This window comes from Doryrhamphus excisus, unplaced genomic scaffold (genome assembly GCF_030265055.1).
Source record: "Doryrhamphus excisus isolate RoL2022-K1 unplaced genomic scaffold, RoL_Dexc_1.0 HiC_scaffold_25, whole genome shotgun sequence".
Classification (NCBI taxonomy): Eukaryota; Metazoa; Chordata; class Actinopteri; order Syngnathiformes; family Syngnathidae; genus Doryrhamphus; species Doryrhamphus excisus.
Window position 1 is genome coordinate 702,923 of NW_026652243.1, and position 19,546 is coordinate 722,468.

The 19,546-nt window shown below is 52.3% G+C and overlaps 58 non-coding genes and 28 pseudogenes across 58 annotated transcripts; all 86 read left to right on the forward strand.

The window, feature by feature from the left end:
- Positions 1–47: 47 nt before the first annotated feature.
- On the forward strand, positions 48–166 carry LOC131118610 (5S ribosomal RNA). The gene has a single exon (XR_009125771.1). It is a non-coding gene; the product is annotated as a 5S ribosomal RNA (ribosomal RNA).
- A 112-nt stretch (positions 167–278) lies between these two features.
- Positions 279–387, forward strand: LOC131113379 (5S ribosomal RNA; annotated as a pseudogene).
- A 112-nt stretch (positions 388–499) lies between these two features.
- Positions 500–618, forward strand: LOC131114627 (5S ribosomal RNA). Its single transcript, XR_009121933.1, has one exon. It is a non-coding gene; the product is annotated as a 5S ribosomal RNA (ribosomal RNA).
- A 112-nt stretch (positions 619–730) lies between these two features.
- On the forward strand, positions 731–849 carry LOC131118131 (5S ribosomal RNA). Its single transcript, XR_009125300.1, has one exon. It is a non-coding gene; the product is annotated as a 5S ribosomal RNA (ribosomal RNA).
- A 112-nt stretch (positions 850–961) lies between these two features.
- On the forward strand, positions 962–1,070 carry LOC131112564 (5S ribosomal RNA; annotated as a pseudogene).
- A 112-nt stretch (positions 1,071–1,182) lies between these two features.
- Positions 1,183–1,301, forward strand: LOC131116781 (5S ribosomal RNA). The gene has a single exon (XR_009124018.1). It is a non-coding gene; the product is annotated as a 5S ribosomal RNA (ribosomal RNA).
- A 112-nt stretch (positions 1,302–1,413) lies between these two features.
- LOC131114738 (5S ribosomal RNA) lies at positions 1,414–1,532 on the forward strand. The gene has a single exon (XR_009122041.1). It is a non-coding gene; the product is annotated as a 5S ribosomal RNA (ribosomal RNA).
- A 112-nt stretch (positions 1,533–1,644) lies between these two features.
- Positions 1,645–1,763, forward strand: LOC131117305 (5S ribosomal RNA). The gene has a single exon (XR_009124527.1). It is a non-coding gene; the product is annotated as a 5S ribosomal RNA (ribosomal RNA).
- Positions 1,764–1,875: 112 nt separating this feature from the next.
- LOC131117386 (5S ribosomal RNA) lies at positions 1,876–1,994 on the forward strand. Its single transcript, XR_009124605.1, has one exon. It is a non-coding gene; the product is annotated as a 5S ribosomal RNA (ribosomal RNA).
- Positions 1,995–2,106: 112 nt separating this feature from the next.
- Positions 2,107–2,215, forward strand: LOC131113380 (5S ribosomal RNA; annotated as a pseudogene).
- A 112-nt stretch (positions 2,216–2,327) lies between these two features.
- On the forward strand, positions 2,328–2,446 carry LOC131114629 (5S ribosomal RNA). Its single transcript, XR_009121935.1, has one exon. It is a non-coding gene; the product is annotated as a 5S ribosomal RNA (ribosomal RNA).
- A 112-nt stretch (positions 2,447–2,558) lies between these two features.
- Positions 2,559–2,677, forward strand: LOC131118132 (5S ribosomal RNA). Its single transcript, XR_009125301.1, has one exon. It is a non-coding gene; the product is annotated as a 5S ribosomal RNA (ribosomal RNA).
- A 112-nt stretch (positions 2,678–2,789) lies between these two features.
- LOC131112565 (5S ribosomal RNA) lies at positions 2,790–2,898 on the forward strand (annotated as a pseudogene).
- Positions 2,899–3,010: 112 nt separating this feature from the next.
- On the forward strand, positions 3,011–3,129 carry LOC131116792 (5S ribosomal RNA). The gene has a single exon (XR_009124029.1). It is a non-coding gene; the product is annotated as a 5S ribosomal RNA (ribosomal RNA).
- Positions 3,130–3,241: 112 nt separating this feature from the next.
- On the forward strand, positions 3,242–3,360 carry LOC131116845 (5S ribosomal RNA). The gene has a single exon (XR_009124080.1). It is a non-coding gene; the product is annotated as a 5S ribosomal RNA (ribosomal RNA).
- A 112-nt stretch (positions 3,361–3,472) lies between these two features.
- On the forward strand, positions 3,473–3,591 carry LOC131115493 (5S ribosomal RNA). Its single transcript, XR_009122769.1, has one exon. It is a non-coding gene; the product is annotated as a 5S ribosomal RNA (ribosomal RNA).
- Positions 3,592–3,703: 112 nt separating this feature from the next.
- LOC131113200 (5S ribosomal RNA) lies at positions 3,704–3,812 on the forward strand (annotated as a pseudogene).
- A 112-nt stretch (positions 3,813–3,924) lies between these two features.
- Positions 3,925–4,043, forward strand: LOC131114630 (5S ribosomal RNA). Its single transcript, XR_009121936.1, has one exon. It is a non-coding gene; the product is annotated as a 5S ribosomal RNA (ribosomal RNA).
- Positions 4,044–4,155: 112 nt separating this feature from the next.
- On the forward strand, positions 4,156–4,274 carry LOC131111562 (5S ribosomal RNA). Its single transcript, XR_009121270.1, has one exon. It is a non-coding gene; the product is annotated as a 5S ribosomal RNA (ribosomal RNA).
- Positions 4,275–4,386: 112 nt separating this feature from the next.
- Positions 4,387–4,495, forward strand: LOC131113381 (5S ribosomal RNA; annotated as a pseudogene).
- A 112-nt stretch (positions 4,496–4,607) lies between these two features.
- Positions 4,608–4,726, forward strand: LOC131114632 (5S ribosomal RNA). The gene has a single exon (XR_009121937.1). It is a non-coding gene; the product is annotated as a 5S ribosomal RNA (ribosomal RNA).
- A 112-nt stretch (positions 4,727–4,838) lies between these two features.
- Positions 4,839–4,957, forward strand: LOC131118133 (5S ribosomal RNA). Its single transcript, XR_009125302.1, has one exon. It is a non-coding gene; the product is annotated as a 5S ribosomal RNA (ribosomal RNA).
- Positions 4,958–5,069: 112 nt separating this feature from the next.
- Positions 5,070–5,178, forward strand: LOC131112566 (5S ribosomal RNA; annotated as a pseudogene).
- Positions 5,179–5,290: 112 nt separating this feature from the next.
- On the forward strand, positions 5,291–5,409 carry LOC131116805 (5S ribosomal RNA). The gene has a single exon (XR_009124041.1). It is a non-coding gene; the product is annotated as a 5S ribosomal RNA (ribosomal RNA).
- A 112-nt stretch (positions 5,410–5,521) lies between these two features.
- On the forward strand, positions 5,522–5,640 carry LOC131114750 (5S ribosomal RNA). The gene has a single exon (XR_009122053.1). It is a non-coding gene; the product is annotated as a 5S ribosomal RNA (ribosomal RNA).
- Positions 5,641–5,752: 112 nt separating this feature from the next.
- LOC131113202 (5S ribosomal RNA) lies at positions 5,753–5,861 on the forward strand (annotated as a pseudogene).
- Positions 5,862–5,973: 112 nt separating this feature from the next.
- On the forward strand, positions 5,974–6,092 carry LOC131114633 (5S ribosomal RNA). Its single transcript, XR_009121938.1, has one exon. It is a non-coding gene; the product is annotated as a 5S ribosomal RNA (ribosomal RNA).
- Positions 6,093–6,204: 112 nt separating this feature from the next.
- LOC131118611 (5S ribosomal RNA) lies at positions 6,205–6,323 on the forward strand. The gene has a single exon (XR_009125772.1). It is a non-coding gene; the product is annotated as a 5S ribosomal RNA (ribosomal RNA).
- A 112-nt stretch (positions 6,324–6,435) lies between these two features.
- On the forward strand, positions 6,436–6,544 carry LOC131113383 (5S ribosomal RNA; annotated as a pseudogene).
- A 112-nt stretch (positions 6,545–6,656) lies between these two features.
- LOC131117306 (5S ribosomal RNA) lies at positions 6,657–6,775 on the forward strand. The gene has a single exon (XR_009124528.1). It is a non-coding gene; the product is annotated as a 5S ribosomal RNA (ribosomal RNA).
- A 112-nt stretch (positions 6,776–6,887) lies between these two features.
- LOC131117387 (5S ribosomal RNA) lies at positions 6,888–7,006 on the forward strand. Its single transcript, XR_009124606.1, has one exon. It is a non-coding gene; the product is annotated as a 5S ribosomal RNA (ribosomal RNA).
- A 112-nt stretch (positions 7,007–7,118) lies between these two features.
- On the forward strand, positions 7,119–7,227 carry LOC131113384 (5S ribosomal RNA; annotated as a pseudogene).
- A 112-nt stretch (positions 7,228–7,339) lies between these two features.
- LOC131111563 (5S ribosomal RNA) lies at positions 7,340–7,458 on the forward strand. The gene has a single exon (XR_009121271.1). It is a non-coding gene; the product is annotated as a 5S ribosomal RNA (ribosomal RNA).
- Positions 7,459–7,570: 112 nt separating this feature from the next.
- On the forward strand, positions 7,571–7,679 carry LOC131113385 (5S ribosomal RNA; annotated as a pseudogene).
- A 112-nt stretch (positions 7,680–7,791) lies between these two features.
- Positions 7,792–7,910, forward strand: LOC131114634 (5S ribosomal RNA). Its single transcript, XR_009121939.1, has one exon. It is a non-coding gene; the product is annotated as a 5S ribosomal RNA (ribosomal RNA).
- Positions 7,911–8,022: 112 nt separating this feature from the next.
- LOC131118135 (5S ribosomal RNA) lies at positions 8,023–8,141 on the forward strand. The gene has a single exon (XR_009125304.1). It is a non-coding gene; the product is annotated as a 5S ribosomal RNA (ribosomal RNA).
- Positions 8,142–8,253: 112 nt separating this feature from the next.
- On the forward strand, positions 8,254–8,362 carry LOC131112567 (5S ribosomal RNA; annotated as a pseudogene).
- Positions 8,363–8,474: 112 nt separating this feature from the next.
- LOC131116817 (5S ribosomal RNA) lies at positions 8,475–8,593 on the forward strand. The gene has a single exon (XR_009124053.1). It is a non-coding gene; the product is annotated as a 5S ribosomal RNA (ribosomal RNA).
- Positions 8,594–8,705: 112 nt separating this feature from the next.
- LOC131114762 (5S ribosomal RNA) lies at positions 8,706–8,824 on the forward strand. The gene has a single exon (XR_009122064.1). It is a non-coding gene; the product is annotated as a 5S ribosomal RNA (ribosomal RNA).
- Positions 8,825–8,936: 112 nt separating this feature from the next.
- Positions 8,937–9,045, forward strand: LOC131113203 (5S ribosomal RNA; annotated as a pseudogene).
- Positions 9,046–9,157: 112 nt separating this feature from the next.
- On the forward strand, positions 9,158–9,276 carry LOC131114636 (5S ribosomal RNA). Its single transcript, XR_009121941.1, has one exon. It is a non-coding gene; the product is annotated as a 5S ribosomal RNA (ribosomal RNA).
- A 112-nt stretch (positions 9,277–9,388) lies between these two features.
- LOC131118612 (5S ribosomal RNA) lies at positions 9,389–9,507 on the forward strand. The gene has a single exon (XR_009125773.1). It is a non-coding gene; the product is annotated as a 5S ribosomal RNA (ribosomal RNA).
- Positions 9,508–9,619: 112 nt separating this feature from the next.
- On the forward strand, positions 9,620–9,728 carry LOC131113386 (5S ribosomal RNA; annotated as a pseudogene).
- A 112-nt stretch (positions 9,729–9,840) lies between these two features.
- LOC131115505 (5S ribosomal RNA) lies at positions 9,841–9,959 on the forward strand. The gene has a single exon (XR_009122781.1). It is a non-coding gene; the product is annotated as a 5S ribosomal RNA (ribosomal RNA).
- Positions 9,960–10,071: 112 nt separating this feature from the next.
- Positions 10,072–10,180, forward strand: LOC131113204 (5S ribosomal RNA; annotated as a pseudogene).
- A 112-nt stretch (positions 10,181–10,292) lies between these two features.
- LOC131114637 (5S ribosomal RNA) lies at positions 10,293–10,411 on the forward strand. The gene has a single exon (XR_009121942.1). It is a non-coding gene; the product is annotated as a 5S ribosomal RNA (ribosomal RNA).
- A 112-nt stretch (positions 10,412–10,523) lies between these two features.
- Positions 10,524–10,642, forward strand: LOC131118615 (5S ribosomal RNA). Its single transcript, XR_009125775.1, has one exon. It is a non-coding gene; the product is annotated as a 5S ribosomal RNA (ribosomal RNA).
- Positions 10,643–10,754: 112 nt separating this feature from the next.
- LOC131113387 (5S ribosomal RNA) lies at positions 10,755–10,863 on the forward strand (annotated as a pseudogene).
- Positions 10,864–10,975: 112 nt separating this feature from the next.
- On the forward strand, positions 10,976–11,094 carry LOC131114638 (5S ribosomal RNA). Its single transcript, XR_009121943.1, has one exon. It is a non-coding gene; the product is annotated as a 5S ribosomal RNA (ribosomal RNA).
- Positions 11,095–11,206: 112 nt separating this feature from the next.
- On the forward strand, positions 11,207–11,325 carry LOC131118136 (5S ribosomal RNA). Its single transcript, XR_009125305.1, has one exon. It is a non-coding gene; the product is annotated as a 5S ribosomal RNA (ribosomal RNA).
- A 112-nt stretch (positions 11,326–11,437) lies between these two features.
- On the forward strand, positions 11,438–11,546 carry LOC131112568 (5S ribosomal RNA; annotated as a pseudogene).
- A 112-nt stretch (positions 11,547–11,658) lies between these two features.
- On the forward strand, positions 11,659–11,777 carry LOC131116828 (5S ribosomal RNA). The gene has a single exon (XR_009124064.1). It is a non-coding gene; the product is annotated as a 5S ribosomal RNA (ribosomal RNA).
- A 112-nt stretch (positions 11,778–11,889) lies between these two features.
- Positions 11,890–12,008, forward strand: LOC131114773 (5S ribosomal RNA). Its single transcript, XR_009122075.1, has one exon. It is a non-coding gene; the product is annotated as a 5S ribosomal RNA (ribosomal RNA).
- Positions 12,009–12,120: 112 nt separating this feature from the next.
- LOC131113205 (5S ribosomal RNA) lies at positions 12,121–12,229 on the forward strand (annotated as a pseudogene).
- A 112-nt stretch (positions 12,230–12,341) lies between these two features.
- LOC131118137 (5S ribosomal RNA) lies at positions 12,342–12,460 on the forward strand. Its single transcript, XR_009125306.1, has one exon. It is a non-coding gene; the product is annotated as a 5S ribosomal RNA (ribosomal RNA).
- Positions 12,461–12,572: 112 nt separating this feature from the next.
- On the forward strand, positions 12,573–12,681 carry LOC131112570 (5S ribosomal RNA; annotated as a pseudogene).
- A 112-nt stretch (positions 12,682–12,793) lies between these two features.
- On the forward strand, positions 12,794–12,912 carry LOC131116840 (5S ribosomal RNA). The gene has a single exon (XR_009124076.1). It is a non-coding gene; the product is annotated as a 5S ribosomal RNA (ribosomal RNA).
- A 112-nt stretch (positions 12,913–13,024) lies between these two features.
- Positions 13,025–13,133, forward strand: LOC131113206 (5S ribosomal RNA; annotated as a pseudogene).
- Positions 13,134–13,245: 112 nt separating this feature from the next.
- On the forward strand, positions 13,246–13,364 carry LOC131117894 (5S ribosomal RNA). Its single transcript, XR_009125097.1, has one exon. It is a non-coding gene; the product is annotated as a 5S ribosomal RNA (ribosomal RNA).
- A 112-nt stretch (positions 13,365–13,476) lies between these two features.
- LOC131118616 (5S ribosomal RNA) lies at positions 13,477–13,595 on the forward strand. The gene has a single exon (XR_009125776.1). It is a non-coding gene; the product is annotated as a 5S ribosomal RNA (ribosomal RNA).
- Positions 13,596–13,707: 112 nt separating this feature from the next.
- On the forward strand, positions 13,708–13,816 carry LOC131113388 (5S ribosomal RNA; annotated as a pseudogene).
- A 112-nt stretch (positions 13,817–13,928) lies between these two features.
- LOC131114639 (5S ribosomal RNA) lies at positions 13,929–14,047 on the forward strand. Its single transcript, XR_009121944.1, has one exon. It is a non-coding gene; the product is annotated as a 5S ribosomal RNA (ribosomal RNA).
- A 112-nt stretch (positions 14,048–14,159) lies between these two features.
- LOC131118138 (5S ribosomal RNA) lies at positions 14,160–14,278 on the forward strand. The gene has a single exon (XR_009125307.1). It is a non-coding gene; the product is annotated as a 5S ribosomal RNA (ribosomal RNA).
- Positions 14,279–14,390: 112 nt separating this feature from the next.
- Positions 14,391–14,499, forward strand: LOC131112571 (5S ribosomal RNA; annotated as a pseudogene).
- A 112-nt stretch (positions 14,500–14,611) lies between these two features.
- Positions 14,612–14,730, forward strand: LOC131116852 (5S ribosomal RNA). The gene has a single exon (XR_009124087.1). It is a non-coding gene; the product is annotated as a 5S ribosomal RNA (ribosomal RNA).
- A 112-nt stretch (positions 14,731–14,842) lies between these two features.
- LOC131114784 (5S ribosomal RNA) lies at positions 14,843–14,961 on the forward strand. The gene has a single exon (XR_009122086.1). It is a non-coding gene; the product is annotated as a 5S ribosomal RNA (ribosomal RNA).
- Positions 14,962–15,073: 112 nt separating this feature from the next.
- LOC131117307 (5S ribosomal RNA) lies at positions 15,074–15,192 on the forward strand. Its single transcript, XR_009124529.1, has one exon. It is a non-coding gene; the product is annotated as a 5S ribosomal RNA (ribosomal RNA).
- A 112-nt stretch (positions 15,193–15,304) lies between these two features.
- On the forward strand, positions 15,305–15,423 carry LOC131117388 (5S ribosomal RNA). Its single transcript, XR_009124607.1, has one exon. It is a non-coding gene; the product is annotated as a 5S ribosomal RNA (ribosomal RNA).
- Positions 15,424–15,535: 112 nt separating this feature from the next.
- On the forward strand, positions 15,536–15,644 carry LOC131113389 (5S ribosomal RNA; annotated as a pseudogene).
- A 112-nt stretch (positions 15,645–15,756) lies between these two features.
- LOC131114640 (5S ribosomal RNA) lies at positions 15,757–15,875 on the forward strand. The gene has a single exon (XR_009121945.1). It is a non-coding gene; the product is annotated as a 5S ribosomal RNA (ribosomal RNA).
- Positions 15,876–15,987: 112 nt separating this feature from the next.
- On the forward strand, positions 15,988–16,106 carry LOC131118139 (5S ribosomal RNA). The gene has a single exon (XR_009125308.1). It is a non-coding gene; the product is annotated as a 5S ribosomal RNA (ribosomal RNA).
- A 112-nt stretch (positions 16,107–16,218) lies between these two features.
- On the forward strand, positions 16,219–16,327 carry LOC131112572 (5S ribosomal RNA; annotated as a pseudogene).
- Positions 16,328–16,439: 112 nt separating this feature from the next.
- On the forward strand, positions 16,440–16,558 carry LOC131116863 (5S ribosomal RNA). The gene has a single exon (XR_009124098.1). It is a non-coding gene; the product is annotated as a 5S ribosomal RNA (ribosomal RNA).
- Positions 16,559–16,670: 112 nt separating this feature from the next.
- Positions 16,671–16,789, forward strand: LOC131116846 (5S ribosomal RNA). Its single transcript, XR_009124081.1, has one exon. It is a non-coding gene; the product is annotated as a 5S ribosomal RNA (ribosomal RNA).
- A 112-nt stretch (positions 16,790–16,901) lies between these two features.
- LOC131115516 (5S ribosomal RNA) lies at positions 16,902–17,020 on the forward strand. Its single transcript, XR_009122794.1, has one exon. It is a non-coding gene; the product is annotated as a 5S ribosomal RNA (ribosomal RNA).
- A 112-nt stretch (positions 17,021–17,132) lies between these two features.
- LOC131113208 (5S ribosomal RNA) lies at positions 17,133–17,241 on the forward strand (annotated as a pseudogene).
- Positions 17,242–17,353: 112 nt separating this feature from the next.
- On the forward strand, positions 17,354–17,472 carry LOC131114641 (5S ribosomal RNA). Its single transcript, XR_009121946.1, has one exon. It is a non-coding gene; the product is annotated as a 5S ribosomal RNA (ribosomal RNA).
- Positions 17,473–17,584: 112 nt separating this feature from the next.
- Positions 17,585–17,703, forward strand: LOC131111564 (5S ribosomal RNA). Its single transcript, XR_009121272.1, has one exon. It is a non-coding gene; the product is annotated as a 5S ribosomal RNA (ribosomal RNA).
- A 112-nt stretch (positions 17,704–17,815) lies between these two features.
- On the forward strand, positions 17,816–17,924 carry LOC131113390 (5S ribosomal RNA; annotated as a pseudogene).
- A 112-nt stretch (positions 17,925–18,036) lies between these two features.
- On the forward strand, positions 18,037–18,155 carry LOC131114642 (5S ribosomal RNA). Its single transcript, XR_009121947.1, has one exon. It is a non-coding gene; the product is annotated as a 5S ribosomal RNA (ribosomal RNA).
- Positions 18,156–18,267: 112 nt separating this feature from the next.
- On the forward strand, positions 18,268–18,386 carry LOC131118140 (5S ribosomal RNA). Its single transcript, XR_009125309.1, has one exon. It is a non-coding gene; the product is annotated as a 5S ribosomal RNA (ribosomal RNA).
- Positions 18,387–18,498: 112 nt separating this feature from the next.
- Positions 18,499–18,607, forward strand: LOC131112573 (5S ribosomal RNA; annotated as a pseudogene).
- Positions 18,608–18,719: 112 nt separating this feature from the next.
- On the forward strand, positions 18,720–18,838 carry LOC131116874 (5S ribosomal RNA). The gene has a single exon (XR_009124109.1). It is a non-coding gene; the product is annotated as a 5S ribosomal RNA (ribosomal RNA).
- A 112-nt stretch (positions 18,839–18,950) lies between these two features.
- On the forward strand, positions 18,951–19,069 carry LOC131114795 (5S ribosomal RNA). Its single transcript, XR_009122097.1, has one exon. It is a non-coding gene; the product is annotated as a 5S ribosomal RNA (ribosomal RNA).
- A 112-nt stretch (positions 19,070–19,181) lies between these two features.
- Positions 19,182–19,290, forward strand: LOC131113209 (5S ribosomal RNA; annotated as a pseudogene).
- A 112-nt stretch (positions 19,291–19,402) lies between these two features.
- On the forward strand, positions 19,403–19,521 carry LOC131114643 (5S ribosomal RNA). The gene has a single exon (XR_009121948.1). It is a non-coding gene; the product is annotated as a 5S ribosomal RNA (ribosomal RNA).
- The last annotated feature ends 25 nt before the right edge of the window (positions 19,522–19,546 follow it).

Genomic DNA, 19,546 nt, shown 5'->3' on the forward strand with positions numbered 1-19,546 from the left:
TTTGGCCTGCGTCACCTTCAAATAGGATATTTTCAGTTGACCTGGCAGCTTACGGACATACTACCCTGAAAAAGCCCGATCTCGTCCGATCTCGGAAGCTAAGCAGGGGCGGACCTGGTTAGTACTTGGATGGGAGACCGCCTGGGAATACCAGGTGCTGTAAGCTTTTTATGGTTTCTGCTCTTGCCTGACAGCAAAAGGCGCTGTTTGACACTTTTTGCCAGAGCCTAGTTTGGCCTGCGTCGCCTTCAAATAGGATCTTTTCAGTTGATCTGGCAGCTTACGGCCATACTACCCTGAAAACGCCCGATCTCGGACGCTAAGCAGGGGCGGGCCTGGTTGGTACTTGGATGGGAGACCGCCTGGGAATACCAGGTGCTGTAAGCTTTTTATGGTTTCTGCTCTTGCCTGACAGCAAAGGGCGCTGTTTGACACTTTTTGCCAGAGTCTAGTTTGGCCTGTGTCACCTTCAAATAGGATCTTTTCAGTTGACCTGGCAGCTTACGGCCATACTACCCTGAAAACGCCCGATCTCGTCCGATCTCGGAAGCTAAGCAGGGGCGGGCCTGGTTAGTACTTGGATGGGAGACCGCCTGGGAATACCAGGTGCTGTAAGCTTTTTATGGTTTCTGCTCTTGCCTGACAGCAGAGGGCGCTGTTTGACCCTTTTTGCTGGAGTCTAGTTTGGCCTGCGTCACCTTCAAATAGGATCTTTTCAGTTGACCTGGCAGCTTACGGCCATACTACCCTTAAAACGCCTGATCTCGTCCGATCTCGGAAGCTAAGCAGGGGCGGGCCTGGTTAGTGCTTGGATGGGAGACCGCCTGGGAATACCAGGTGCTGTAAGCTTTTTATGGTTTCTGCTCTTTCCTGACAGCAGAGGGCGCTGTTTGACACTTTTTGCTGGAGTCTAGTTTGGCCTGCGTCGCCTTCAAATAGGATCTTTTCAGTTGATCTGGCAGCTTACGGCCATACTACCCTGAAAACGCCCGATCTCGGACGCTAAGCAGGGGCGGGCCTGGTTAGTACTTGGATGGGAGACCGCCTGGGAATACCAGGTGCTGTAAGCTTTTTATAGTTTCTGCTCTTGCCTGACAGCAAAGGGCGCTGTTTGACACTTTTTGCTGGAGTCTAGTTTGGCCTGCGTTGCCTTCAAATAGGATCTTTTCAGTTGCCTTGGCAGCTTACAGCCATACTACCCTGAAAACGCCCGATCTCATCCGATCTCGGAAGCTAAGCAGGGGCGGGCCTGGTTAGTACTTGGATGGGAGACCGCCTGGGAATACCAGGTGCTGTAAGCTTTTTATGGTTTCTGCTCTTGACTGACAGCAGAGGGCGCTGTTTGACACTTTTTGCTGGAGTCTAGTTTGGCCTGCGTCGCCTTCAAATAGGATCTTTTCAGTTGCCTTGGCAGCTTACGGCCATACTACCCTGAAAACGCCCGATCTCATCCGATCTCGGAAGCTAAGCAGGGGCGGGCCTGGTTAGTACTTGGATGGGAGACCGCCTGGGAATACCAGGTGCTGTAAGCTTTTTATGGTTTCTGCTCTTGCCTGAAAGCAAAGGGCGCTGTTTGACACTTTTTGCCAGAGTCTAGTTTGGCCTGCGTCACCTTCAAATAGGATCTTTTCAGTTGACCTGGCAGCTTACGGCCATACTACCCTGAAAACGCCCGATCTCGTCCGATCTCGGAAGCTAAGCAGGGGCGGACCTGGTTAGTACTTGGATGGGAGACCGCCTGGGAATACCAGGTGCTGCAAGCTTTTTATGGTTTCTGCTCTTGCCTGACAGCAAAAGGCGCTGTTTGACACTTTTTGCCAGAGCCTAGTTTGGCCTGCGTCGCCTTCAAATAGGATCTTTTCAGTTGATCTGGCAGCTTACGGCCATACTATCCTGAAAAAGCCCGATCTCGTCCGATCTCGGAAGCTAAGCAGGGGCGGGCCTGGTTAGTACTTGGATGGGAGACCGCCTGGGAATACCAGGTGCTGTAAGCTTTATATGGTTTCTGCTCTTGCCTGACAGCAGAGGGCGCTGTTTGACACTTTTTGCTGGAGTCTAGTTTGGCCTGCGTCGCCTTCAAATAGGATCTTTTCAGTTGATCTGGCAGCTTACGGCCATACTACCCTGAAAACGCCCGATCTCGGACGCTAAGCAGGGGCGGGCCTGGTTGGTACTTGGATGGGAGACCGCCTGGGAATACCAGGTGCTGTAAGCTTTTTATGGTTTCTGCTCTTGCCTGACAGCAAAGGGCGCTGTTTGACACTTTTTGCCAGAGTCTAGTTTGGCCTGCGTCACCTTCAAATAGGATCTTTTCAGTTGACCTGGCAGCTTACGGCCATACTACCCTGAAAACGCCCGATCTCGTCCGATCTCGGAAGCTAAGCAGGGGCGGGCCTGGTTAGTACTTGGATGGGAGACCGCCTGGGAATACCAGGTGCTGTAAGCTTTTTATGGTTTCTGCTCTTGCCTGACAGCAGAGGGCGCTGTTTGACCCTTTTTGCTGGAGTCTAGTTTGGCCTGCGTCACCTTCAAATAGGATCTTTTCAGTTGACCTGGCAGCTTACGGCCATACTACCCTTAAAACGCCTGATCTCGTCCGATCTCGGAAGCTAAGCAGGGGCGGGCCTGGTTAGTGCTTGGATGGGAGACCGCCTGGGAATACCAGGTGCTGTAAGCTTTTTATGGTTTCTGCTCTTTCCTGACAGCAGAGGGCGCTGTTTGACACTTTTTGCTGGAGTCTAGTTTGGCCTGCGTCGCCTTCAAATAGGATCTTTTCAGTTGATCTGGCAGCTTACGGCCATACTACCCTGAAAACGCCCGATCTCGGACGCTAAGCAGGGGCGGGCCTGGTTAGTACTTGGATGGGAGACCGCCTGGGAATACCAGGTGCTGTAAGCTTTTTATGGTTTCTGCTCTTGCCTGACAGAAAAGGGCGCTGTTTGACACTTTTTGCTGGAGTCTAGTTTGGCCTGCGTTGCCTTCAAATAGGATCTTTTCAGTTGCCTTGGCAGCTTACAGCCATACTACCCTGAAAACGCCCGATCTCATCCGATCTCGGAAGCTAAGCAGGGGCGGGCCTGGTTAGTACTTGGATGGGAGACCGCCTGGGAATACCAGGTGCTGTAAGCTTTTTATGGTTTCTGCTCTTGACTGACAGCAGAGGGCGCTGTTTGACACTTTTTGCTGGAGTCTAGTTTGGCCTGCGTCGCCTTCAAATAGGATCTTTTCAGTTGCCTTGGCAGCTTACGGCCATACTACCCTGAAAACGCCCGATCTCATCCGATCTCGGAAGCTAAGCAGGGGCGGGCCTGGTTAGTACTTGGATGCGAGACCGCCTGGGAATACCAGGTGCTGTAAGCTTTTTATGGTTTCTGCTCTTGCCTGAAAGCAGAGGGCGCTGTTTGACACTTTTTGCTGGAGTCTAGTTTGGCCTGCGTCGCCTTCAAATAGGATCTTTTCAGTTGCCCTGGCAGCTTACGGCCATACTACCCTGAAAACGCCCGATCTCGTCCGATCTCGGAAGCTAAGCAGGGGTGGGCCTGGTTAGTACTTGGATGGGAGACCGCCTGGGAATACCAGGTGCTGTAAGCTTTTTATGGTTTCTGCTCTTGCCTGACAGCAGAGGGCGCTGTTTGACACTTTTTGCTGGAGTCTAGTTTGGTCTGCGTCGCCTTCAAATAGGATCTTTTCAGTTGACCTGGCAGCTTACGGCCAAACTACCCTGAAAACGCCCGATCTCGGACGCTAAGCAGGGGCGGGCCTGGTTAGTACTTGGATGGGAGACCGCCTGGGAATACCAGGTGCTGTAAGCTTTTTATGGTTTCTGCTCTTGCCTGACAGCAAAGGGCGCTGTTTGACACTTTTTGCCAGAGTCTAGTTTGGCCTGCGTCACCTTCAAATAGGATCTTTTCAGTTGACCTGGCAGCTTACGGCCATACTACCCTGAAAACGCCCGATCTCGTCCGATCTCGGAAGCTAAGCAGGGGCGGGCCTGGTTAGTACTTGGATGGGAGACCGCCTGGGAATACCAGGTGCTGTAAGCTTTTTATGGTTTCTGCTCTTGCCTGACAGCAGAGGGCGCTGTTTGACCCTTTTTGCTGGAGTCTAGTTTGGCCTGCGTCACCTTCAAATAGGATATTTTCAGTTGACCTGGCAGCTTACGGACATACTACCCTGAAAAAGCCCGATCTCGTCCGATCTCGGAAGCTAAGCAGGAGCGGACCTGGTTAGTACTTGGATGGGAGACCGCCTGGGAATACCAGGTGCTGTAAGCTTTTTATGGTTTCTGCTCTTGCCTGACAGCAAAAGGCGCTGTTTGACACTTTTTGCCAGAGCCTAGTTTGGCCTGCGTCGCCTTCAAATAGGATCTTTTCAGTTGATCTGGCAGCTTACGGCCATACTACCCTGAAAACGCCCGATCTCGGACGCTAAGCAGGGGCGGGCCTGGTTGGTACTTGGATGGGAGACCGCCTGGGAATACCAGGTGCTGTAAGCTTTTTATGGTTTCTGCTCTTGCCTGACAGCAAAGGGCGCTGTTTGACACTTTTTGCCAGAGTCTAGTTTGGCCTGCGTCACCTTCAAATAGGATCTTTTCAGTTGACCTGGCAGCTTACGGCCATACTACCCTGAAAACGCCCGATCTCGTCCGATCTCGGAAGCTAAGCAGGGGCGGGCCTGGTTAGTACTTGGATGGGAGACCGCCTGGGAATACCAGGTGCTGTAAGCTTTTTATGGTTTCTGCTCTTGCCTGACAGCAGAGGGCGCTGTTTGACCCTTTTTGCTGGAGTCTAGTTTGGCCTGCGTCACCTTCAAATAGGATCTTTTCAGTTGACCTGGCAGCTTACGGCCATACTACCCTTAAAACGCCTGATCTCGTCCGATCTCGGAAGCTAAGCAGGGGCGGGCCTGGTTAGTGCTTGGATGGGAGACCGCCTGGGAATACCAGGTGCTGTAAGCTTTTTATGGTTTCTGCTCTTTCCTGACAGCAGAGGGCGCTGTTTGACACTTTTTGCTGGAGTCTAGTTTGGCCTGCGTCGCCTTCAAATAGGATCTTTTCAGTTGATCTGGCAGCTTACGGCCATACTACCCTGAAAACGCCCGATCTCGGACGCTAAGCAGGGGCGGGCCTGGTTAGTACTTGGATGGGAGACCGCCTGGGAATACCAGGTGCTGTAAGCTTTTTATGGTTTCTGCTCTTGCCTGACAGCAAAGGGCGCTGTTTGACACTTTTTGCTGGAGTCTAGTTTGGCCTGCGTTGCCTTCAAATAGGATCTTTTCAGTTGCCTTGGCAGCTTACAGCCATACTACCCTGAAAACGCCCGATCTCATCCGATCTCGGAAGCTAAGCAGGGGCGGGCCTGGTTAGTACTTGGATGGGAGACCGCCTGGGAATACCAGGTGCTGTAAGCTTTTTATGGTTTCTGCTCTTGACTGACAGCAGAGGGCGCTGTTTGACACTTTTTGCTGGAGTCTAGTTTGGCCTGCGTCGCCTTCAAATAGGATCTTTTCAGTTGCCTTGGCAGCTTACGGCCATACTACCCTGAAAACGCCCGATCTCATCCGATCTCGGAAGCTAAGCAGGGGCGGGCCTGGTTAGTACTTGGATGGGAGACCGCCTGGGAATACCAGGTGCTGTAAGCTTTTTATGGTTTCTGCTCTTGCCTGACAGCAGAGGGCGCTGTTTGACACTTTTTGCTGGAGTCTAGTTTGGTCTGCGTCGCCTTCAAATAGGATCTTTTCAGTTGACCTGGCAGCTTACGGCCAAACTACCCTGAAAACGCCCGATCTCGGACGCTAAGCAGGGGCGGGCCTGGTTAGTACTTGGATGGGAGACCGCCTGGGAATACCAGGTGCTGTAAGCTTTTTATGGTTTCTGCTCTTGCCTGACAGCAAAGGGCGCTGTTTGACACTTTTTGCCAGAGTCTAGTTTGGCCTGCGTCACCTTCAAATAGGATCTTTTCAGTTGACCTGGCAGCTTACGGCCATACTACCCTGAAAACGCCCGATCTCGTCCGATCTCGGAAGCTAAGCAGGGGCGGGCCTGGTTAGTACTTGGATGGGAGACCGCCTGGGAATACCAGGTGCTGTAAGCTTTTTATGGTTTCTGCTCTTGCCTGACAGCAGAGGGCGCTGTTTGACCCTTTTTGCTGGAGTCTAGTTTGGCCTGCGTCACCTTCAAATAGGATATTTTCAGTTGACCTGGCAGCTTACGGACATACTACCCTGAAAAAGCCCGATCTCGTCCGATCTCGGAAGCTAAGCAGGGGCGGACCTGGTTAGTACTTGGATGGGAGACCGCCTGGGAATACCAGGTGCTGTAAGCTTTTTATGGTTTCTGCTCTTGCCTGACAGCAAAAGGCGCTGTTTGACACTTTTTGCCAGAGCCTAGTTTGGCCTGCGTCGCCTTCAAATAGGATCTTTTCAGTTGATCTGGCAGCTTACGGCCATACTACCCTGAAAACGCCCGATCTCGGACGCTAAGCAGGGGCGGGCCTGGTTGGTACTTGGATGGGAGACCGCCTGGGAATACCAGGTGCTGTAAGCTTTTTATGGTTTCTGCTCTTGCCTGAAAGCAAAGGGCGCTGTTTGACACTTTTTGCCAGAGTCTAGTTTGGCCTGCGTCACCTTCAAATAGGATCTTTTCAGTTGACCTGGCAGCTTACGGCCATACTACCCTGAAAACGCCCGATCTCGTCCGATCTCGGAAGCTAAGCAGGGGCGGACCTGGTTAGTACTTGGATGGGAGACCGCCTGGGAATACCAGGTGCTGCAAGCTTTTTATGGTTTCTGCTCTTGCCTGACAGCAAAAGGCGCTGTTTGACACTTTTTGCCAGAGCCTAGTTTGGCCTGCGTCGCCTTCAAATAGGATCTTTTCAGTTGATCTGGCAGCTTACGGCCATACTATCCTGAAAAAGCCCGATCTCGTCCGATCTCGGAAGCTAAGCAGGGGCGGGCCTGGTTAGTACTTGGATGGGAGACCGCCTGGGAATACCAGGTGCTGTAAGCTTTATATGGTTTCTGCTCTTGCCTGACAGCAGAGGGCGCTGTTTGACACTTTTTGCTGGAGTCTAGTTTGGCCTGCGTCGCCTTCAAATAGGATCTTTTCAGTTGATCTGGCAGCTTACGGCCATACTACCCTGAAAACGCCCGATCTCGGACGCTAAGCAGGGGCGGGCCTGGTTGGTACTTGGATGGGAGACCGCCTGGGAATACCAGGTGCTGTAAGCTTTTTATGGTTTCTGCTCTTGCCTGACAGCAAAGGGCGCTGTTTGACACTTTTTGCTGGAGTCTAGTTTGGCCTGCGTCACCTTCAAATAGGATATTTTCAGTTGACCTGGCAGCTTACGGACATACTACCCTGAAAAAGCCCGATCTCGTCCGATCTCGGAAGCTAAGCAGGAGCGGACCTGGTTAGTACTTGGATGGGAGACCGCCTGGGAATACCAGGTGCTGTAAGCTTTTTATGGTTTCTGCTCTTGCCTGACAGCAAAAGGCGCTGTTTGACACTTTTTGCCAGAGCCTAGTTTGGCCTGCGTCGCCTTCAAATAGGATCTTTTCAGTTGATCTGGCAGCTTACGGCCATACTACCCTGAAAACGCCCGATCTCGGACGCTAAGCAGGGGCGGGCCTGGTTGGTACTTGGATGGGAGACCGCCTGGGAATACCAGGTGCTGTAAGCTTTTTATGGTTTCTGCTCTTGCCTGACAGCAAAGGGCGCTGTTTGACACTTTTTGCCAGAGTCTAGTTTGGCCTGCGTCACCTTCAAATAGGATCTTTTCAGTTGACCTGGCAGCTTACGGCCATACTACCCTGAAAACGCCCGATCTCGTCCGATCTCGGAAGCTAAGCAGGGGCGGGCCTGGTTAGTACTTGGATGGGAGACCGCCTGGGAATACCAGGTGCTGTAAGCTTTTTATGGTTTCTGCTCTTGCCTGACAGCAGAGGGCGCTGTTTGACCCTTTTTGCTGGAGTCTAGTTTGGCCTGCGTCACCTTCAAATAGGATCTTTTCAGTTGACCTGGCAGCTTACGGCCATACTACCCTTAAAACGCCTGATCTCGTCCGATCTCGGAAGCTAAGCAGGGGCGGGCCTGGTTAGTGCTTGGATGGGAGACCGCCTGGGAATACCAGGTGCTGTAAGCTTTTTATGGTTTCTGCTCTTTCCTGACAGCAGAGGGCGCTGTTTGACACTTTTTGCTGGAGTCTAGTTTGGCCTGCGTCGCCTTCAAATAGGATCTTTTCAGTTGATCTGGCAGCTTACGGCCATACTACCCTGAAAACGCCCGATCTCGGACGCTAAGCAGGGGCGGGCCTGGTTAGTACTTGGATGGGAGACCGCCTGGGAATACCAGGTGCTGTAAGCTTTTTATGGTTTCTGCTCTTGCCTGACAGCAAAGGGCGCTGTTTGACACTTTTTGCTGGAGTCTAGTTTGGCCTGCGTTGCCTTCAAATAGGATCTTTTCAGTTGCCTTGGCAGCTTACAGCCATACTACCCTGAAAACGCCCGATCTCATCCGATCTCGGAAGCTAAGCAGGGGCGGGCCTGGTTAGTACTTGGATGGGAGACCGCCTGGGAATACCAGGTGCTGTAAGCTTTTTATGGTTTCTGCTCTTGACTGACAGCAGAGGGCGCTGTTTGACACTTTTTGCTGGAGTCTAGTTTGGCCTGCGTCGCCTTCAAATAGGATCTTTTCAGTTGCCTTGGCAGCTTACGGCCATACTACCCTGAAAACGCCCGATCTCATCCGATCTCGGAAGCTAAGCAGGGGCGGGCCTGGTTAGTACTTGGATGGGAGACCGCCTGGGAATACCAGGTGCTGTAAGCTTTTTATGGTTTCTGCTCTTGCCTGACAGCAGAGGGCGCTGTTTGACACTTTTTGCTGGAGTCTAGTTTGGTCTGCGTCGCCTTCAAATAGGATCTTTTCAGTTGACCTGGCAGCTTACGGCCAAACTACCCTGAAAACGCCCGATCTCGGACGCTAAGCAGGGGCGGGCCTGGTTAGTACTTGGATGGGAGACCGCCTGGGAATACCAGGTGCTGTAAGCTTTTTATGGTTTCTGCTCTTGCCTGACAGCAAAGGGCGCTGTTTGACACTTTTTGCCAGAGTCTAGTTTGGCCTGCGTCACCTTCAAATAGGATCTTTTCAGTTGACCTGGCAGCTTACGGCCATACTACCCTGAAAACGCCCGATCTCGTCCGATCTCGGAAGCTAAGCAGGGGCGGGCCTGGTTAGTACTTGGATGGGAGACCGCCTGGGAATACCAGGTGCTGTAAGCTTTTTATGGTTTCTGCTCTTGCCTGACAGCAGAGGGCGCTGTTTGACCCTTTTTGCTGGAGTCTAGTTTGGCCTGCGTCACCTTCAAATAGGATATTTTCAGTTGACCTGGCAGCTTACGGACATACTACCCTGAAAAAGCCCGATCTCGTCCGATCTCGGAAGCTAAGCAGGGGCGGACCTGGTTAGTACTTGGATGGGAGACCGCCTGGGAATACCAGGTGCTGTAAGCTTTTTATGGTTTCTGCTCTTGCCTGACAGCAAAAGGCGCTGTTTGACACTTTTTGCCAGAGCCTAGTTTGGCCTGCGTCGCCTTCAAATAGGATCTTTTCAGTTGATCTGGCAGCTTACGGCCATACTACCCTGAAAACGCCCGATCTCGGACGCTAAGCAGGGGCGGGCCTGGTTGGTACTTGGATGGGAGACCGCCTGGGAATACCAGGTGCTGTAAGCTTTTTATGGTTTCTGCTCTTGCCTGAAAGCAAAGGGCGCTGTTTGACACTTTTTGCCAGAGTCTAGTTTGGCCTGCGTCACCTTCAAATAGGATCTTTTCAGTTGACCTGGCAGCTTACGGCCATACTACCCTGAAAACGCCCGATCTCGTCCGATCTCGGAAGCTAAGCAGGGGTGGGCCTGGTTAGTACTTGGATGGGAGACCGCCTGGGAATACCAGGTGCTGTAAGCTTTTTATGGTTTCTGCTCTTGCCTGACAGCAGAGGGCGCTGTTTGACACTTTTTGCTGGAGTCTAGTTTGGTCTGCGTCGCCTTCAAATAGGATCTTTTCAGTTGACCTGGCAGCTTACGGCCAAACTACCCTGAAAACGCCCGATCTCGGACGCTAAGCAGGGGCGGGCCTGGTTAGTACTTGGATGGGAGACCGCCTGGGAATACCAGGTGCTGTAAGCTTTTTATGGTTTCTGCTCTTGCCTGACAGCAAAGGGCGCTGTTTGACACTTTTTGCCAGAGTCTAGTTTGGCCTGCGTCACCTTCAAATAGGATCTTTTCAGTTGACCTGGCAGCTTACGGCCATACTACCCTGAAAACGCCCGATCTCGTCCGATCTCGGAAGCTAAGCAGGGGCGGGCCTGGTTAGTACTTGGATGGGAGACCGCCTGGGAATACCAGGTGCTGTAAGCTTTTTATGGTTTCTGCTCTTGCCTGACAGCAGAGGGCGCTGTTTGACCCTTTTTGCTGGAGTCTAGTTTGGCCTGCGTCACCTTCAAATAGGATATTTTCAGTTGACCTGGCAGCTTACGGACATACTACCCTGAAAAAGCCCGATCTCGTCCGATCTCGGAAGCTAAGCAGGGGCGGACCTGGTTAGTACTTGGATGGGAGACCGCCTGGGAATACCAGGTGCTGTAAGCTTTTTATGGTTTCTGCTCTTGCCTGACAGCAAAAGGCGCTGTTTGACACTTTTTGCCAGAGCCTAGTTTGGCCTGCGTCGCCTTCAAATAGGATCTTTTCAGTTGATCTGGCAGCTTACGGCCATACTACCCTGAAAACGCCCGATCTCGGACGCTAAGCAGGGGCGGGCCTGGTTGGTACTTGGATGGGAGACCGCCTGGGAATACCAGGTGCTGTAAGCTTTTTATGGTTTCTGCTCTTGCCTGACAGCAAAGGGCGCTGTTTGACACTTTTTGCCAGAGTCTAGTTTGGCCTGCGTCACCTTCAAATAGGATCTTTTCAGTTGACCTGGCAGCTTACGGCCATACTACCCTGAAAACGCCCGATCTCGTCCGATCTCGGAAGCTAAGCAGGGGCGGGCCTGGTTAGTACTTGGATGGGAGACCGCCTGGGAATACCAGGTGCTGTAAGCTTTTTATGGTTTCTGCTCTTGCCTGACAGCAGAGGGCGCTGTTTGACCCTTTTTGCTGGAGTCTAGTTTGGCCTGCGTCACCTTCAAATAGGATCTTTTCAGTTGACCTGGCAGCTTACGGCCATACTACCCTTAAAACGCCTGATCTCGTCCGATCTCGGAAGCTAAGCAGGGGCGGGCCTGGTTAGTGCTTGGATGGGAGACCGCCTGGGAATACCAGGTGCTGTAAGCTTTTTATGGTTTCTGCTCTTTCCTGACAGCAGAGGGCGCTGTTTGACACTTTTTGCTGGAGTCTAGTTTGGCCTGCGTCGCCTTCAAATAGGATCTTTTCAGTTGATCTGGCAGCTTACGGCCATACTACCCTGAAAACGCCCGATCTCGGACGCTAAGCAGGGGCGGGCCTGGTTAGTACTTGGATGGGAGACCGCCTGGGAATACCAGGTGCTGTAAGCTTTTTATGGTTTCTGCTCTTGCCTGACAGCAAAGGGCGCTGTTTGACACTTTTTGCTGGAGTCTAGTTTGGCCTGCGTTGCCTTCAAATAGGATCTTTTCAGTTGCCTTGGCAGCTTACAGCCATACTACCCTGAAAACGCCCGATCTCATCCGATCTCGGAAGCTAAGCAGGGGCGGGCCTGGTTAGTACTTGGATGGGAGACCGCCTGGGAATACCAGGTGCTGTAAGCTTTTTATGGTTTCTGCTCTTGACTGACAGCAGAGGGCGCTGTTTGACACTTTTTGCTGGAGTCTAGTTTGGCCTGCGTCGCCTTCAAATAGGATCTTTTCAGTTGCCTTGGCAGCTTACGGCCATACTACCCTGAAAACGCCCGATCTCATCCGATCTCGGAAGCTAAGCAGGGGCGGGCCTGGTTAGTACTTGGATGGGAGACCGCCTGGGAATACCAGGTGCTGTAAGCTTTTTATGGTTTCTGCTCTTGCCTGACAGCAGAGGGCGCTGTTTGACACTTTTTGCTGGAGTCTAGTTTGGTCTGCGTCGCCTTCAAATAGGATCTTTTCAGTTGACCTGGCAGCTTACGGCCAAACTACCCTGAAAACGCCCGATCTCGGACGCTAAGCAGGGGCGGGCCTGGTTAGTACTTGGATGGGAGACCGCCTGGGAATACCAGGTGCTGTAAGCTTTTTATGGTTTCTGCTCTTGCCTGACAGCAGAGGGCGCTGTTTGACCCTTTTTGCTGGAGTCTAGTTTGGCCTGCGTCACCTTCAAATAGGATCTTTTCAGTTGACCTGGCAGCTTACGGCCATACTACCCTTAAAACGCCTGATCTCGTCCGATCTCGGAAGCTAAGCAGGGGCGGGCCTGGTTAGTGCTTGGATGGGAGACCGCCTGGGAATACCAGGTGCTGTAAGCTTTTTATGGTTTCTGCTCTTTCCTGACAGCAGAGGGCGCTGTTTGACACTTTTTGCTGGAGTCTAGTTTGGCCTGCGTCGCCTTCAAATAGGATCTTTTCAGTTGATCTGGCAGCTTACGGCCATACTACCCTGAAAACGCCCGATCTCGGACGCTAAGCAGGGGCGGGCCTGGTTAGTACTTGGATGGGAGACCGCCTGGGAATACCAGGTGCTGTAAGCTTTTTATGGTTTCTGCTCTTGCCTGACAGCAAAGGGCGCTGTTTGACACTTTTTGCTGGAGTCTAGTTTGGCCTGCGTTGCCTTCAAATAGGATCTTTTCAGTTGCCTTGGCAGCTTACAGCCATACTACCCTGAAAACGCCCGATCTCATCCGATCTCGGAAGCTAAGCAGGGGCGGGCCTGGTTAGTACTTGGATGGGAGACCGCCTGGGAATACCAGGTGCTGTAAGCTTTTTATGGTTTCTGCTCTTGACTGACAGCAGAGGGCGCTGTTTGACACTTTTTGCTGGAGTCTACTTTGGTCTGCGTCGCCTTCAAATAGGATCTTTTCAGTTGACCTGGCAGCTTACGGCCAAACTACCCTGAAAACGCCCGATCTCGGACGCTAAGCAGGGGCGGGCCTGGTTAGTACTTGGATGGGAGACCGCCTGGGAATACCAGGTGCTGTAAGCTTTTTATGGTTTCTGCTCTTGCCTGACAGCAAAGGGCGCTGTTTGACACTTTTTGCCAGAGTCTAGTTTGGCCTGCGTCACCTTCAAATAGGATCTTTTCAGTTGACCTGGCAGCTTACGGCCATACTACCCTGAAAATGCCTGATCTCGTCCGCTCTCGGAAGCTAAGCAGGGGCGGGCCTGGTTAGTACTTGGATGGGAGACCGCCTGGGAATACCAGGTGCTGTAAGCTTTTTATGGTTTCTGCTCTTGCCTGACAGCAGAGGGCGCTGTTTGACCCTTTTTGCTGGAGTCTAGTTTGGCCTGCGTCACCTTCAAATAGGATATTTTCAGTTGACCTGGCAGCTTACGGACATACTACCCTGAAAAAGCCCGATCTCGTCCGATCTCGGAAGCTAAGCAGGGGCGGACCTGGTTAGTACTTGGATGGGAGACCGCCTGGGAATACCAGGTGCTGTAAGCTTTTTATGGTTTCTGCTCTTGCCTGACAGCAAAAGGCGCTGTTTGACACTTTTTGCCAGAGCCTAGTTTGGCCTGCGTCGCCTTCAAATAGGATCTTTTCAGTTGATCTGGCAGCTTACGGCCATACTACCCTGAAAACGCCCGATCTCGGACGCTAAGCAGGGGCGGGCCTGGTTGGTACTTGGATGGGAGACCGCCTGGGAATACCAGGTGCTGTAAGCTTTTTATGGTTTCTGCTCTTGCCTGACAGCAAAGGGCGCTGTTTGACACTTTTTGCCAGAGTCTAGTTTGGCCTGTGTCACCTTCAAATAGGATCTTTTCAGTTGACCTGGCAGCTTACGGCCATACTACCCTGAAAACGCCCGATCTCGTCCGATCTCGGAAGCTAAGCAGGGGCGGGCCTGGTTAGTACTTGGATGGGAGACCGCCTGGGAATACCAGGTGCTGTAAGCTTTTTATGGTTTCTGCTCTTGCCTGACAGCAGAGGGCGCTGTTTGACCCTTTTTGCTGGAGTCTAGTTTGGCCTGCGTCACCTTCAAATAGGATCTTTTCAGTTGACCTGGCAGCTTACGGCCATACTACCCTTAAAACGCCTGATCTCGTCCGATCTCGGAAGCTAAGCAGGGGCGGGCCTGGTTAGTGCTTGGATGGGAGACCGCCTGGGAATACCAGGTGCTGTAAGCTTTTTATGGTTTCTGCTCTTTCCTGACAGCAGAGGGCGCTGTTTGACACTTTTTGCTGGAGTCTAGTTTGGCCTGCGTCGCCTTCAAATAGGATCTTTTCAGTTGATCTGGCAGCTTACGGCCATACTACCCTGAAAACGCCCGATCTCGGACGCTAAGCAGGGGCGGGCCTGGTTAGTACTTGGATGGGAGACCGCCTGGGAATACCAGGTGCTGTAAGCTTTTTATAGTTTCTGCTCTTGCCTGACAGCAAAGGGCGCTGTTTGACACTTTTTGCTGGAGTCTAGTTTGGCCTGCGTTGCCTTCAAATAGGATCTTTTCAGTTGCCTTGGCAGCTTACAGCCATACTACCCTGAAAACGCCCGATCTCATCCGATCTCGGAAGCTAAGCAGGGGCGGGCCTGGTTAGTACTTGGATGGGAGACCGCCTGGGAATACCAGGTGCTGTAAGCTTTTTATGGTTTCTGCTCTTGACTGACAGCAGAGGGCGCTGTTTGACACTTTTTGCTGGAGTCTAGTTTGGCCTGCGTCGCCTTCAAATAGGATCTTTTCAGTTGCCTTGGCAGCTTACGGCCATACTACCCTGAAAACGCCCGATCTCATCCGATCTCGGAAGCTAAGCAGGGGCGGGCCTGGTTAGTACTTGGATGGGAGACCGCCTGGGAATACCAGGTGCTGTAAGCTTTTTATGGTTTCTGCTCTTGCCTGAAAGCAAAGGGCGCTGTTTGACACTTTTTGCCAGAGTCTAGTTTGGCCTGCGTCACCTTCAAATAGGATCTTTTCAGTTGACCTGGCAGCTTACGGCCATACTACCCTGAAAACGCCCGATCTCGTCCGATCTCGGAAGCTAAGCAGGGGCGGACCTGGTTAGTACTTGGATGGGAGACCGCCTGGGAATACCAGGTGCTGCAAGCTTTTTATGGTTTCTGCTCTTGCCTGACAGCAAAAGGCGCTGTTTGACACTTTTTGCCAGAGCCTAGTTTGGCCTGCGTCGCCTTCAAATAGGATCTTTTCAGTTGATCTGGCAGCTTACGGCCATACTATCCTGAAAAAGCCCGATCTCGTCCGATCTCGGAAGCTAAGCAGGGGCGGGCCTGGTTAGTACTTGGATGGGAGACCGCCTGGGAATACCAGGTGCTGTAAGCTTTATATGGTTTCTGCTCTTGCCTGACAGCAGAGGGCGCTGTTTGACACTTTTTGCTGGAGTCTAGTTTGGCCTGCGTCGCCTTCAAATAGGATCTTTTCAGTTGATCTGGCAGCTTACGGCCATACTACCCTGAAAACGCCCGATCTCGGACGCTAAGCAGGGGCGGGCCTGGTTGGTACTTGGATGGGAGACCGCCTGGGAATACCAGGTGCTGTAAGCTTTTTATGGTTTCTGCTCTTGCCTGACAGCAAAGGGCGCTGTTTGACACTTTTTGCCAGAGTCTAGTTTGGCCTGCGTCACCTTCAAATAGGATCTTTTCAGTTGACCTGGCAGCTTACGGCCATACTACCCTGAAAACGCCCGATCTCGTCCGATCTCGGAAGCTAAGCAGGGGCGGGCCTGGTTAGTACTTGGATGGGAGACCGCCTGGGAATACCAGGTGCTGTAAGCTTTTTATGGTTTCTGCTCTTGCCTGACAGCAGAGGGCGCTGTTTGACCCTTTTTGCTGGAGTCTAGTTTGGCCTGCGTCACCTTCAAATAGGATCTTTTCAGTTGACCTGGCAGCTTACGGCCATACTACCCTTAAAACGCCTGATCTCGTCCGATCTCGGAAGCTAAGCAGGGGCGGGCCTGGTTAGTGCTTGGATGGGAGACCGCCTGGGAATACCAGGTGCTGTAAGCTTTTTATGGTTTCTGCTCTTTCCTGACAGCAGAGGGCGCTGTTTGACACTTTTTGCTGGAGTCTAGTTTGGCCTGCGTCGCCTTCAAATAGGATCTTTTCAGTTGATCTGGCAGCTTACGGCCATACTACCCTGAAAACGCCCGATCTCGGACGCTAAGCAGGGGCGGGCCTGGTTAGTACTTGGATGGGAGACCGCCTGGGAATACCAGGTGCTGTAAGCTTTTTATGGTTTCTGCTCTTGCCTGACAGAAAAGGGCGCTGTTTGACACTTTTTGCTGGAGTCTAGTTTGGCCTGCGTTGCCTTCAAATAGGATCTTTTCAGTTGCCTTGGCAGCTTACAGCCATACTACCCTGAAAACGCCCGATCTCATCCGATCTCGGAAGCTAAGCAGGGGCGGGCCTGGTTAGTACTTGGATGGGAGACCGCCTGGGAATACCAGGTGCTGTAAGCTTTTTATGGTTTCTGCTCTTGACTGACAGCAGAGGGCGCTGTTTGACACTTTTTGCTGGAGTCTAGTTTGGCCTGCGTCGCCTTCAAATAGGATCTTTTCAGTTGCCTTGGCAGCTTACGGCCATACTACCCTGAAAACGCCCGATCTCATCCGATCTCGGAAGCTAAGCAGGGGCGGGCCTGGTTAGTACTTGGATGCGAGACCGCCTGGGAATACCAGGTGCTGTAAGCTTTTTATGGTTTCTGCTCTTGCCTGAAAGCAGAGGGCGCTGTTTGACACTTTTTGCTGGAGTCTAGTTTGGCCTGCGTCGCCTTCAAATAGGATCTTTTCAGTTGCCCTGGCAGCTTACGGCCATACTACCCTGAAAACGCCCGATCTCGTCCGATCTCGGAAGCTAAGCAGGGGTGGGCCTGGTTAGTACTTGGATGGGAGACCGCCTGGGAATACCAGGTGCTGTAAGCTTTTTATGGTTTCTGCTCTTGCCTGACAGCAGAGGGCGCTGTTTGACACTTTTTGCTGGAGTCTAGTTTGGTCTGCGTCGCCTTCAAATAGGATCTTTTCAGTTGACCTGGCAGCTTACGGCCAAACTACCCTGAAAACGCCCGATCTCGGACGCTAAGCAGGGGCGGGCCTGGTTAGTACTTGGATGGGAGACCGCCTGGGAATACCAGGTGCTGTAAGCTTTTTATGGTTTCTGCTCTTGCCTGACAGCAAAGGGCGCTGTTTGACACTTTTTGCCAGAGTCTAGTTTGGCCTGCGTCACCTTCAAATAGGATCTTTTCAGTTGACCTGGCAGCTTACGGCCATACTACCCTGAAAACGCCCGATCTCGTCCGATCTCGGAAGCTAAGCAGGGGCGGGCCTGGTTAGTACTTGGATGGGAGACCGCCTGGGAATACCAGGTGCTGTAAGCTTTTTATGGTTTCTGCTCTTGCCTGACAGCAGAGGGCGCTGTTTGACCCTTTTTGCTGGAGTCTAGTTTGGCCTGCGTCACCTTCAAATAGGATATTTTCAGTTGACCTGGCAGCTTACGGACATACTACCCTGAAAAAGCCCGATCTCGTCCGATCTCGGAAGCTAAGCAGGAGCGGACCTGGTTAGTACTTGGATGGGAGACCGCCTGGGAATACCAGGTGCTGTAAGCTTTTTATGGTTTCTGCTCTTGCCTGACAGCAAAAGGCGCTGTTTGACACTTTTTGCCAGAGCCTAGTTTGGCCTGCGTCGCCTTCAAATAGGATCTTTTCAGTTGATCTGGCAGCTTACGGCCATACTACCCTGAAAACGCCCGATCTCGGACGCTAAGCAGGGGCGGGCCTGGTTGGTACTTGGATGGGAGACCGCCTGGGAATACCAGGTGCTGTAAGCTTTTTATGGTTTCTGCTCTTGCCTGACAGCAAAGGGCGCTGTTTGACACTTTTTGCCAGAGTCTAGTTTGGCCTGCGTCACCTTCAAATAGGATCTTTTCAGTTGACCTGGCAGCTTACGGCCATACTACCCTGAAAACGCCCGATCTCGTCCGATCTCGGAAGCTAAGCAGGGGCGGGCCTGGTTAGTACTTGGATGGGAGACCGCCTGGGAATACCAGGTGCTGTAAGCTTTTTATGGTTTCTGCTCTTGCCTGACAGCAGAGGGCGCTGTTTGACCCTTTTTGCTGGAGTCTAGTTTGGCCTGCGTCACCTTCAAATAGGATCTTTTCAGTTGACCTGGCAGCTTACGGCCATACTACCCTTAAAACGCCTGATCTCGTCCGATCTCGGAAGCTAAGCAGGGGCGGGCCTGGTTAGTGCTTGGATGGGAGACCGCCTGGGAATACCAGGTGCTGTAAGCTTTTTATGGTTTCTGCTCTTTCCTGACAGCAGAGGGCGCTGTTTGACACTTTTTGCTGGAGTCTAGTTTGGCCTGCGTCGCCTTCAAATAGGATCTTTTCAGTTGATCTGGCAGCTTACGGCCATACTACCCTGAAAACGCCCGATCTCGGACGCTAAGCAGGGGCGGGCCTGGTTAGTACTTGGATGGGAGACCGCCTGGGAATACCAGGTGCTGTAAGCTTTTTATGGTTTCTGCTCTTGCCTGACAGCAAAGGGCGCTGTTTGACACTTTTTGCTGGAGTCTAGTTTGGCCTGCGTTGCCTTCAAATAGGATCTTTTCAGTTGCCTTGGCAGCTTACAGCCATACTACCCTGAAAACGCCCGATCTCATCCGATCTCGGAAGCTAAGCAGGGGCGGGCCTGGTTAGTACTTGGATGGGAGACCGCCTGGGAATACCAGGTGCTGTAAGCTTTTTATGGTTTCTGCTCTTGACTGACAGCAGAGGGCGCTGTTTGACACTTTTTGCTGGAGTCTAGTTTGGCCTGCGTCGCCTTCAAATAGGATCTTTTCAGTTGCCTTGGCAGCTTACGGCCATACTACCCTGAAAACGCCCGATCTCATCCGATCTCGGAAGCTAAGCAGGGGCGGGCCTGGTTAGTACTTGGATGGGAGACCGCCTGGGAATACCAGGTGCTGTAAGCTTTTTATGGTTTCTGCTCTTGCCTGACAGCAGAGGGCGCTGTTTGACACTTTTTGCTGGAGTCTAGTTTGGTCTGCGTCGCCTTCAAATAGGATCTTTTCAGTTGACCTGGCAGCTTACGGCCAAACTACCCTGAAAACGCCCGATCTCGGACGCTAAGCAGGGGCGGGCCTGGTTAGTACTTGGATGGGAGACCGCCTGGGAATACCAGGTGCTGTAAGCTTTTTATGGTTTCTGCTCTTGCCTGACAGCAAAGGGCGCTGTTTGACACTTTTTGCCAGAGTCTAGTTTGGCCTGCGTCACCTTCAAATAGGATCTTTTCAGTTGACCTGGCAGCTTACGGCCATACTACCCTGAAAACGCCCGATCTCGTCCGATCTCGGAAGCTAAGCAGGGGCGGGCCTGGTTAGTACTTGGATGGGAGACCGCCTGGGAATACCAGGTGCTGTAAGCTTTTTATGGTTTCTGCTCTTGCCTGA